Source organism: Carcharhinus amblyrhynchos, unplaced genomic scaffold, assembly GCF_965287045.1.
Source record: "Carcharhinus amblyrhynchos unplaced genomic scaffold, sCarAmb.v2.hapA scaffold_53, whole genome shotgun sequence".
In the NCBI taxonomy this organism is placed as follows: Eukaryota; Metazoa; Chordata; class Chondrichthyes; order Carcharhiniformes; family Carcharhinidae; genus Carcharhinus; species Carcharhinus amblyrhynchos.
Window position 1 is genome coordinate 356680 of NW_027649794.1, and position 12371 is coordinate 369050.

General features: G+C 46.7%; 2 non-coding genes and 1 pseudogene across 2 annotated transcripts; all 3 read right to left on the reverse strand.

The window, feature by feature from the left end:
* Positions 1-77: 77 nt before the first annotated feature.
* trnaq-uug (transfer RNA glutamine (anticodon UUG)) lies at positions 78-149 on the reverse strand. The gene has a single exon. It is a non-coding gene; the product is annotated as a tRNA-Gln (tRNA).
* A 3444-nt stretch (positions 150-3593) lies between these two features.
* On the reverse strand, positions 3594-3666 carry trnat-ugu (transfer RNA threonine (anticodon UGU)). Its single transcript has one exon. It is a non-coding gene; the product is annotated as a tRNA-Thr (tRNA).
* A 4485-nt stretch (positions 3667-8151) lies between these two features.
* Positions 8152-12001, reverse strand: LOC145337586 (putative G-protein coupled receptor 139; annotated as a pseudogene).
* Between the last annotated feature and the right edge of the window lie 370 nt (positions 12002-12371).

The following is a 12371-nucleotide window of genomic DNA, read 5'->3' on the forward strand; positions in this document are numbered from 1 at the left end:
AATTGTTCATCCTGCTATATTACTATGTGAATGACCTGTGTCAGCTGCTGGGTGGGTTGATTTATAAAAATATGCTAAGGTCCTACTGAGATTTGAACTCAGATTGCTGGATTCAAAGTCCAGAGTGCTAACCATTACACCATAGGACCATTGTTAACTTGCTTTGCTCTAACTCATCAGTCTCTCCTTCTTTCTCTCTGCTTCTCATTTGGTTACTGCCTTTATCTCTGTCACTTCTTGGATAACTCTTGTATTTTTGTGCAATGGTGTTGACCTCTTTCACTTTCATTCCTCTTTTCCCTCTTTCGCTTTCTCCCAGAATTTCTCTGTAGATTTCTGTCTCCGTCGTGTCTCTATGTGGTGTTCTTGTTTGCAGGTAAAACTCTTGAAAATGGATGGAACCGATGAAATCTGCCCTCCCACTCTTTTCTCAGCTGTCAGACAGCGAATGTTCCAGGGGAGCACAGAGAGAACACTTCAAAGACACTTTGAGATACTGCTTGAACCTCAAGAACATTGTTTTAAGGGCTGGGAGAAGCTTATATGATAGTTCAGGGGTTAGAGCACTGGCCCTGTACGTAAGGCCGTGTGAGTTCAAATCTCCCTGGGTCGTGGTAGCTTTTGACAGTGTGATGGCACAGTGGTTAGCACTGTTTCCTCACAGCACCCAGAAACCTGGGTTTAATTCCAGCCTCAGTTCAACGTCTGTGTGGAGTTTGCACGTTCTCCTTGTGTCTGGGTGGGTTTCCTCCCACAGTCCAAAGATGTGCGGGCTAGGTTGATTGACCATGCCAAATTGACACTAGTGTCAGCGGGATTAACAGGCTAAATGTGTGAGGTTGTGGGAATAGCGCCTGGTTGGGGCAGTAGTCGGTGCAGACTCGATGGGCTGAATGGCCTCCTTCTGCATTGTAGGAAATCTATGATCAAATAATGTAGTTGCCACACAGGGAGTGCAGCGTATGTTCATCAGACTGATTCCTGAGATGGCAGTAATGTTGTACGAGGAGAGATAGGGTTGACTGAGCCAGGAATTCAGAGTAATTGAGACATAAAATTCTGACAGGGCTGGACAAATTCGACCTGGGGATGTTGTTTCCTCTGGCTGATAGGGGCGTTTAGAACCAGTGGTCACAGTCTCAGGATACGGGGTCAAACATTTTGGACTGAGATCACTCAGCGGGTTGTGAACCCGTGGAACCTTCAGCCACAGAAAGCTGAATATACTTCAAAGGGAGTATTTTAATCTATTTATTTAGCCCAGTTTAAATTCCCTCAGTGCCTTGGTGGTATGTGAGGAAGAACCTTTCTTACACGGTGACTGGTAAAGATTTGGAACTCACTGCCCACGAGGGAGTTGGAAAACAGAAAGAATGAATTATTTCAAAGAGGAACTGGGAGAGAACTTGTGTAAAATAAACTCGCGGGGATATGGGAGGGCGGGATTTAGACTGACTGGATGGGCTAAATGGCCTCCTCCTGTGTCACAAATGATGGTATAACAACCTGCACTCCACAAATCCATGGCCATTTAGATGAACATTTGGAACACCAAAGCGTACAAGGCTAAGGACCAAGTTCTGGAAAATGGGATGGGAATAAATAGGTGTTTGATGGCCAGCACAAGCACATTACACTGAAGGGCCTCTTTCTGAGCAGTGAAACTTGCTGACTGCTCATGAGTAATCTATTTCTTTTGAAATGACACTGTTCCTATAAATACTCACTCTTGTTCCTGCCTCAACAACAATAGCAATCCTCGAGTCTCCCAGTACCATCCCTGCAGCCAGAGAGGATTGGAATGAGCCACAATCAATATAGAATATTGACGATTAGATCCAAAAGAGAATTCAGGAAAAGCTTCTTTACCCAGAGAGTGGGGAGAATGTGGGACTCTGTCCCTCAGGGAGTGGGGAAAAATGTGGGACTCAGTCTCACAGGAAATTGGGAGAATGTGGGGCTCATTCCCAAAGGGAGTGGGGAGAATATGGGACTCTCTCCCATGGGAAGTGGGAAGAATGTGGGGCTTGCTTCCACGGAGACTGGGGAAAATATGGGACTTGCTCCCATGGGGAGTGGGGAGAATGTGGGACTCGCTCCCACGGGGAGCGGGGAGAATGTGGGACTCGCTCCCACGGGGAGCGGGGAGAATGTGGGACTCGCTCCCACGGGGAGCGGGGAGAATGTGGGACTCGCTCCCACGGGGAGCGGGGAGAATGTGGGACTCGCTCCCACGGGGAGCGGGGAGAATGTGGGACTCGCTCCCACGGGGAGCGGGGAGAATGTGGGACTCGATCCCACGGGGAGTGGGGAGAATGTGGGACTTGCTCCCACGGGGAGTGGGGAGAATGTGGGACTTGCTCCCACAGGGAGTGGGGAGAATGTGGGACTCACTCCTGTGGGGAGTGGGGAGAATGTGGGACTCGCTCCCATGGGGAGTGGGGAGAATGTGGGACTCGCTCCCACGGGGAGTGGGGAGAATGTGGGACTCGCTCCCACGGGGAGTGGGGAGAATGTGGGACTCACTCCTGTGGGGAGTGGGGAGAATGTGGGACTCGCTCCCATGGGGAGTGGGGAGAATGTGGGACTCGCTCCCACGGGGAGTGGGGAGAATGTGGGACTCACTCCTGTGGGGAGTGGGGAGAATGTGGGACTCGCTCCCACGGGGAGCGGGGAGAATGTGGGACTCGCTCCCACGGGGAGTGGGGAGAATGTGGAACTCACCCCCACAGGGAGTGGGGAGAATGTGGGACTCACTCCTGTGGGGAGTGGGGAGAATGTGGGACTCGCTCCCACAGGGAGTGGGGAGAATGTGGAACTCACCCCCACAGGGAGTGGGGAGAATGTGGGACTCACTCCCACAGGGAGTGGGGAGAATGTGGGACTCACTCCTGTGGGGAGTGGGGAGAATGTGGGACTCGCTCCCACGGGGAGCGGGGAGAATGTGGGACTCACTCCTGTGGGGAGTGGTTGGAGTGAATAGATGTATTTAAGTGGGAAACTGGATAAGAAGGATATGGTGATTGGGATGAGATGAAGCAGGCGGTGGAAGGTGGCTCATGTGGAGCAGAAACACCAACATGGAGCAGAGAGGCCGAATAACCTCTTTCTGTGTAATCCTATTGGATTGAATTTCAACATTCTCCTCATCTCCCATTCCCCCTCTCTCCTCCAATTTTACCAAGAGCAGGAAGGGGGGATGAGACCAAGTAACTCATTTTCAACTGGCACAGTCACAAATGGCTGAATAACCTCTGCTATTCCATAAAGCTGCCCACATTTCTTCATTCCTCTTGTTACTGAGAGAGAGGAGGGGTGGAGAGAGAGAAGGAAGCAGGGAGAGAGAGAGGGAGTCAGCGAGAGAGAAGGAAGCAGAGAAAGAAGGGGCAGTGAGAGAAGTTAGAAGAGAGAGAGAATGTGGAGAGAAAACAGAAATGAGAAAGAGGGTTGTGGGAAGAGAGTGGATGAATGGGAAAGAAAGCAAGAGGAGAAATGTAAAATCTGTTTCATGATCAGTCTCAGCGCTGTTTCATATTTAAATGTTAACATCCACAAATTAACAGTGAATTTTAAAAACAGCACTAAATGCAAGAAGGCTCCAGTGAGATTTGAACTCACGACCCCTGGTTTACAAGACCAGTGCTCTAACCCCTGAGCTATGGAGCCTCACAATAACTCTCAAAATAGGTAGCTCTATGTGTTTGAGGAATTGGGTGGGGACTTACATTTTTAGATTGTGACTCATCCTGCACACATCTGTCTCTGTCTCTTCATTATTCACTAGCCAACATCAACAATATAGAAATAGCGCCCCTCTCAGAATGAAACTTCCCAGGGTAACACATCTACTCTGAATTTATTTCCATCAGTTTCTCCTTTTTCTCCATTACTGTTTTTCTATTCCTCTCTGTGTCACTGTTGCTCTCTCGGGCCCTTCCGCTCCTTTTGATTTGATTTGATGTGATTTGATTTATTATTGTCACATGTATTAGTATGCAGTGCAAATATTGTTTCTTGTGTGCCATAGAGACAAAGCAAATCGTTCATACAGAGGGAAAGGAGAGGGTGCAGAATATAGTGTTACAGTCATAGCTTGGGTGTAGAGAAAGATCAACTTAACGCAAGGTATGTCCATCCAAAAGTCTGATGGCAGCAGGGAAGAAGCTGTTCTTGAGTCGGTTGGTACGTGTCCTCTGATTTTTGTATCTTTTTCCCGATGGAAGAAGGAGAAAGAGAGAATGTCTGGAGTGTGTGAGTTCCTTGATTATGCTGGCTGCTTTTCCGAGACAGCGGGAAGTGTAGACGGAGTCAATGGATTCTCTTTCTTCACTCTGCCATTCACCTTTTCTCTTTCCTTCTCTCTTCAACTTTCCTTCCCTCTCTGCATCCCTGCCAGATGTGTGTTACTGAAGGCAAAACAGCTGCCAACTCAGCTGCAATGGACTGAACACTGTGGGGGCGATTCTTCCCAAAAAAAGTTCTAAGTGCTGAATTTGCAGAGAAATGGTGTAAATCATGATTATTTTTTCAGTGGGAGTTCAGACTCAAATCTCCCACACTCTGTGCAATGCAGAGGTCACAATCGTGAATATCATTAAAAGCTCGGGGGGGCTTTGGGGCATATTCATGCCAAAGTCTGACAGTTCCAGAACTCTGCACATGCGCAGAGGCCCCAAACTGTCAGCCTGATGTTTGCTGGCCAGCTTGATCCTCACCGTTCCAATTTATGGGGGGAGAGAAAAGAAAAACACCTACCCAGGCCTCCCTGTGACTTCTTCCGGTTTAAAATTAAAAAAAAACTAAAGAAGTTAGATAAAAAAAATGACTGTAGCTTACCCTCAAGCTCTCCTCTCACCAATCACTCCCTCTCTGCTGTGCTCCCAAGGAACAATGAGCAAGGAACAAGGAACCATATTGTGGGTGCAGCCTCAATGGGCCGAAGGGCCTTTTCTGAACTGTATGACTCTGTGACTAGGGGGACACCTGTTCTCAGAACGTTTGATTCAGAGGGAGCTTTACTCTGTATCTAACCCCGTGCTGTACCTGTCCTGGGAGTGTTTGCTGGGGACAGTGTAGAGGGAGCTTTACTCTGTATCTAACCCCGTGCTGTACCTGTCCTGGGAGTGTTTGCTGGGGACAGTGTAGAGGGAGCTTTACTCTGTATCTAACCCTGTGCTGTATCTGTCCTGGGAGTGTTTGATGGGGACAGTGTAGAGGGAGCTTTACTCTGTATCTAACCCTGTGCTGTACCTGTCCTGGGAGTGTTTGATGGGGACAGTGTAGAGGGAGCTTTACTCTGTATCTAACCCCGTGCTGTACCTGTCCTGGGAGTGTTTGATGGGGACAGTGTAGAGGGAGCTTTACTCTGTATCTAACCCCGTGCTGTACCTGTCCTGGGAGTGTTTGATGGGGACAGTGTAGAGGGTGCTTTACTCTGTACCTAACCCCGTGCTGTACCTGTCCTGGGAGTGTTTGATGGGGACAGTGTAGAGGGAGCTTTACTCTGTACCTAACCCCGTGCTGTACCTGTCCTGGGAGTGTTTGATGGGGACAGTGTAGAGGGAGCTTTACTCTGTACCTAACCCCGTGCTGTACCTGTCCTGGGAGTGTTTGATGGGGACAGTGTGGAGGGAGCTTTACTCTGTACCTAACCCCGTGCTGTACCTGTCCTGGGAGTGTTTGATGGGGACAGTGTCGAGGGAGCTTTACTCTGTATCTAACCCCGTGCTGTACCTGTCCTGGGAGTGTTTGATGGGGACAGTGTAGAGGGAGCTTTACTCTGTACCTAACCCCGTGCTGTACCTGTCCTGGGAGTGTTTGATGGGGACAGTGTGGAGGGAGCTTTACTCTGTACCTAACCCCGTGCTGTACCTGTCCTGGGAGTGTTTGATGGGGACAGTGTCGAGGGAGCTTTACTCTGTATCTAACCCCGTGCTGTACCTGTCCTGGGAGTGTTTGATGGGGACAGTGTAGAGGGAGCTTTACTCTGTATCTAATCCCGTGCTGTACCTGTCCTGGGAGTGTTTGATGGGCATGATGTGGGTATGCCGGCGTTGGACTGGTGTAAACACAATAAAAAGTCTGACAACACCAGGTTTTAGTCCAACCGATTTATTTGATAGTAGACTCGCAAGCTTTCGGGGTTAGCCCCTTCGTCAGGTGAATGGAACAGTGTGGAGGGAGCTTTACTCTGTATCTAACCCCGTGCTGTCCCTATCCTGGGAGTGTTTGATGGGGACAGTGTAGAGGGAGCTTTACTCTGTATCTAACCCCGTGCTGTACCTGTCCTGGGAGTGTTTGATGGGCACAGTGTAGAGGGAGCTTTACTCTGTATCTAACTCCATGCTGTACCTGTCCTGGGAGTGTTTGATGGGCACAGTGTAGAGGGAGCTTTACTCTGTATCTACCTAATGCTCCATCTTTGTTGCCTTGCTTCCATCATCCACCATACCTTCCCTTTATTGCTCCTTCACTCCTATCATCCCTCAATCATGATTCCTGTTCCCTCCTCCCCATGTCCTTCCCCCGTTACCCATCTCCTTCATTACCTCCCTCCCTCGATATCCAATATGAAAAAAAAACTTGATGTGAGCGAGAAACTGACGTACTGAAGCTCCTCAGCCAAATGGTTTTGGGGAAATTAATGGGATTGAATATGGATAAATCTCCAGGTCCTGGTAATCTTTATCCCAGAGTATTTAAGGAAGTGGTCCTGGAAATCATAGATCCATTGGTGATTATTTTCCAAAATTCTTTGGACTCTGGACTAGTTCTTAGCAATTGGCGGATAGCCAATGTAAGCCCGCTATTCAAAAACAGAGAGAAAACAGGGAAGTATAGACCAGTGAGCCTAATGTCGGTATTGGGAATTTGCTGGAGTTTTTTCTCAAGGATTTTATATCTCAGCATTTGGAAAGTAGTGGTATAATCAGACAAAGTCAGCATGGATTTGCCAAAGGGAAATCATGCTTGATGACTCTATTGGAATTTTTTAAGGATGTAACTAGTAGAGTTGACCGAGGAGAACCAGCGGATGTGGTTTATTTAGACTTTCAGAAGTCTTTCAACAAGGTCTTACACAGCAGGCTATTATGTAAAATAAAAGCACTTGGGGTTGAAAGCTGGTTAGCAGGGAGGAAGCAAAGAGTTGGCATAAATGGGTCTTTTTCAGATTGGCAGTCGGTGATCAGTGGGGTTCTGTGGGGTTCTGTGCAAGGATACATTATATATTAATGATTTGGAAGAGGGAACTGATTATATTATGTCCCAAGTTGCAGATGATACAAAGTTGGGGAGGAAGGGTGAGCTGTGAGGAGGATGCAGAGATGGTTCAATGTAATTTTAACAGGCTGAGTTAGTGGGCATATGTATGGCAGAAGCAGTATAATGTGGATAAATGTGAGGTTATTCCACTTTAGTAGTAATAATAGGAAGACGGATTATTACTTGAATGGGTATAAATTGAGAGAGGTGGGTTACTCAACTAGACCTTGGAGTCCTTGTGCATCAGTCACTGAAAGTTACCACACAAGTACAGTAGGTACCTATGAAGGTATGTTGGCCTTCATAGCGAGAGGATTTGAGTATAGGGATAAGGATATTTTACTGCAGTTGTATAGGGCATTTGGGAGGCCATACCTGCAATATTGTGTGCAGTTTTGGTCTCCTTGTCTGAGGAAGAATGTCCTTGTTATAGAAGGAGTGCAGCAAAGGGTTACCAGGCTGTTTCCTGGGATGGCAGGTCTGTCATAATGAGGAGAGATTAAGTCAGTTAGGATTATATTCACTGGAGTTTAGAAGAGTGAGAGGAGATCGCATAGAAACTTATCAAATTCTAATAGGGTTAGACAGGGTGGATTCAGAAAGAATGTTCCCCATGGTGGGGGAGTCCAGAACCAGGGGTTGTAGTTTAAGGATAAGGGGTAAATCTTTTAGAACTGAGCTGAGGAGCAACTTCTTCACCCAGAGGGTGGTGAATGTGTGGCATTCACTACCACAGAAAGTAGCTGAGGCTAAAACATTGTGTGATATCAAGAAGAAACTAGATATAGCTCTTGGGGCTAAAGAGATCAAGGGATATGGAGCAGAAGGGGGGAAATCAGGATATTGAATTTGATGAATGGTGGAGCAGGCTCGAAGGGCCGAATGGCCTCATCCTCTTCTAGTTTCCATGTTAAAGCAACCTCTGACTAATTGAACAATGAGTTTGAATGGGTATTTCAATGCGCTCTTCAGTTTCTCCCTGAATTTTGTCTGGGTCACCGCATAAATACACATGTTGGTGCAGCTACTGAGAACCTGAAGCGTTCTTGATGCATGATCTGTGATATAGCAAGGATCAGTGTATGAGTTATAAAACCGAATAGCTGCAACACGAGCATAGATATTATACATGACATACGTCACCCAGAGCAGTATAAAACTTCCAGAAATACTAAAGAGCAAAGTGATGGATTTCCTTCGGTTTGCCATCTCGGGATCTTTGTGATTCTCCCCGTTACTTTGGCCCCAGAGCCCTCTGCGGACTTGACTGGTCACTAAAATACGCTTGACTGCCAGGATGTTGAGCAGCAATATCAGACAGAACGGGACACAACATGCGGTGAAGGAAATCATAGGCTATCCATATGGGGGAGTTAAGGAAGCTTTGTTTAGCGCGGCAACCCCAGGAAACATCATCACTTATAATTAATGGTTCATGTAGAAAGTACCAGGGGATGGACTCCAAACAGCCCAGTCCACTCACCGTCACCAGAACCACCGTCGCTGTTTGCTGGGTGCAATACGTTGACTTCAGACTTTCGCAACAGATGGCCACATATCAGTCAAAGGTAAAAGCCATGGTTAATCAGACTGAAACGCTAGTGGTTGCGAAAAGGAGGAAGTCGCTGGGGCGGAAAACGGCGGTCAAGCTCAGGAATGCAAATCGGTCATAGAATGGAACGGTCCATCTCAAAATAGAATCTGTGATCGAGACCAGGAGATCAACGACTGCCATTCCAACCAGGTAGTGAGTGATACATTTGGAGAGGCCACACTTCCCCTGGGCTAGGATAACAATGGCCCCAAAATTAACTGGAAAAGAGAAAAATTACTGAATAAACTCAGAGCAAAGTCGTGGTTTTGAAGGATCTTGGAGTTAAATTTCTGTCTTTATTGCTGCATTGAATAGTGCAGCTGAGCCTGACAGTGCTTGGCAGTATCAGTGTTGTAAGGCACAGAAGGCAGCTAGTTTTTCCTGCTGTGTTCATGGCAGCTTTCTGCTAGAGTAACTAACCTGATTCCATTCCCCAAAATTTTCTCCATTGCCTTTCAGATTGTCTGTCTTAGAGTGCTTACCTCATTCTTTTTTTTTGAATGTGGGTGGCACGGTAACACAGCGGTTAGCATTGCTGCATCACGGCACCAGAGAACCGTGTTCAATTCCCGGCTTGGGTTACTAACTGTGTGGAGTTTGCACGTTCTCCCCGTGTCTGCGTGGGTTTCCTCCGGGTGCTCCAGTTTCCTCCCACAGTCCAAAGATGTGCAGTTCAGGTTGATTGACCATGCTAAATTGCCCCTTAGTGTCAGGGGGACTAGCTATGCATGGCAGAAGCAGTATAATGTGGATAAATGTGAGCTTATCCGCTTTGGTAGTAATAATAGGAAGATAGATTATTACTTGAATGGGTGTAAATTGAGAGAGATGGATTCTGAACTAGACCCTGGAGTCCTTGTGCATCAATCAATGCATGGGCTTATGGGGATTGGCCCTGGGTAGGGTTGTGGTTGGTGCAGCCAAGATGGGCCGAATGGCCTCCTTCTGCACTGTAGGATTCTATCACCCAAAGAGTGGTGAGCCTGTGGAATTCATTACCACAGGAAGTAGTTGATACCAAAACATTGAATGTATTCAAAAGGTGGCTGGATATAGCATTTGGGGCAAATGTGATCAAAGGTTATGGGGAGAAAGCAGGATTACGCTATTGAGTTGGATGGATCAGCCATGATCGTAATGAATGGCGGAGCAGGCTCGAAGGGCCAAATGGCCTCCCTGTCTTCAATGTATGTATGAACTGAATCTGCCTCCACTCTTACGCAGTGAATTCCAGATCCTAACCACTCTCTGTATGAAAATAGCTTTCCTCAAGATGCCATTCCTCATTTTGCCAATCGCCTTTAATCGGATATCTCTGGTTCCTGCACCATGTGCGGGTGAGATCAGTCACTGGTGCTACTCTCAGATTCAGTTTAAGGAATTAACGTCTCATTAGATCGCTGAAGTCTCCCACCGTCCTGTTATCTATAGCAAATGGGGTGGAAATTTCCCATCCCGCCTGGTGTGGGAATCATAATGGGTGGGACACGGACCATGCTAATCTTGGGTAGGATTTTCCGGCATTGGGGCAAGCGGGGCTGGAAAATCCCAGTGAAGTAAACAGAACTGGGTAAAGTGGGGAAAGGCTGAATATAGAATGAAAATGGTTCAATGGATTGAAGGACAACAAAGTGCTCTGTAACTATTTAAAGTTCAAATCAAAAGCCTCATGAAAGACCTCAGACTAATTGAACTTGACCTCCTGGAATTATAGAGGATTGGAGGGATTGTTTAATTAACACTAAATCAATCTAAGTCAGAATATGGGCCAAACACGGGCAATTGGGATAATTAGAGGTAAAAACTGGGCAGCATGGACAAGTTGGGCTGAAGGGCCTGTTTCCATGCTGTAAACTTCAATGACTATAATAGTCGAGATCATCAATTGAATAGGGAAGTGTAACCTGACACACTGTCAATACCCTTCATTTTACAATGTAGCCCAGTGATCGTGAATTCATTAAAACAGAAGGAAATATAGAAGAGGTAACAGTAAAGTTAGTTGAGTAGCCAGACCTGTGAAAGAGTATCGGACACGTAACGAGGTAACATTTCACATTGAAATCCCAGTGAAACTAAACTCTTATTGAGGACGAAGGATATTACATCTTCCCCTCGCGACTCTGAGAACTTGTTATCAATCGTTTAAAGTAAGATTTAAGTTTATTTATTAGTCATAAGTAGGCTTATGTTAACACCGCAATGAAGTTACTGTGAAAATCCCCCAGTTGCCACACTCCGGCACTTGTTCAGGTACACTGAGGGAGAATTTAGCGTGGCCAATGCACCTAATCAGCACGTCTTTCTGACTGTGGGAGGAAACTGGAGCACCCACACAGACACAGGGAGAACGTGCAAATCCACACAGTCAGTGTCCCCAGCCAGGAATCGAACCGGCTCTCTGGCGCTGTGAGGCAGCAATGCTAACCATTGTGCCAACATGCCACCCAGAGCTGATGAAAATTAAAGAGTCATTTAGACTCAAAACATTGGCACTAATCTCTCCCCACAGATGCTATCAGACCTGCTTAAATTATTTTACGGGTGACTCCAGAATTGCTTCATATCGGGGCGAGATAAGTGGAGGATTGACTTCAGGAAGCACTTCATCTCACAAAGGGCAGGGGAAGCCTGGAGTTTGCTGCATCGTGCCGCCCCATTGAAAACACAACCATAAAAATATTCCAGGACTTGTTTGCCCTACAACATGAAACTGTTCATCACTGTTGGAAACTCTCAGCAGATTGGACAGCATCCATGGAGAGGGAAACGGAGAATCACATCCTGACCTTGTCTCAGAACTCCTCCTGGCAATCTCACTTATTGTCTTAGCCCAGATTTCAATGGAACGCCAACGCATGCGGTGTGGAGAAGAATCCAGCAATGTTACCAGAGTTGGACAAGAAAAGATCATTTTGGATCTAATGAAGCTCCCGAGAGACAGAAAGTGATTCTGCTGTTGGACGTCTGGCACGGGACAGACAGCTGTGTAATCCGCAGAGTGAGTTATACTGCCGATTAAAGTAGCACAATTAACACCAACTGACCCCATTGGAGCTGAGATGGCAGCTTACCAGGAATTCCGATGGCTCCAAGGACAGGGTAGCAAATTCATTTGATCTGAAAGATGACTGGAGGTCCCATTTCTGTGTGAAGCTGTTGACAATGTTGGAGCAGCAACGGTGAACTGAACCACTTCAATAGCTCCTGATTTATACAGGGAGGCTGAGTCTCCACTGACACTGTTAAATCCCTGATCATTGCAATTAGTTACACAAGTTTAAACAAACACATTACATCAACAGACATCTTGACCCTGATGTAAATAACTTGAATGGTGTTTCATATCAGGAACAGACTTAAACAGACATTGACCTGCAATAAAACGGAAAGTTATATTCACACAGTACTGAACCAATAGATATTTTTAAAGTACATATTTGTTCAAGGGATGTGGGAGTCTCTGGAGAGGGCAGCATTTGTTGCCCATCCCTAAGTGCCCTTGGGAAGTACG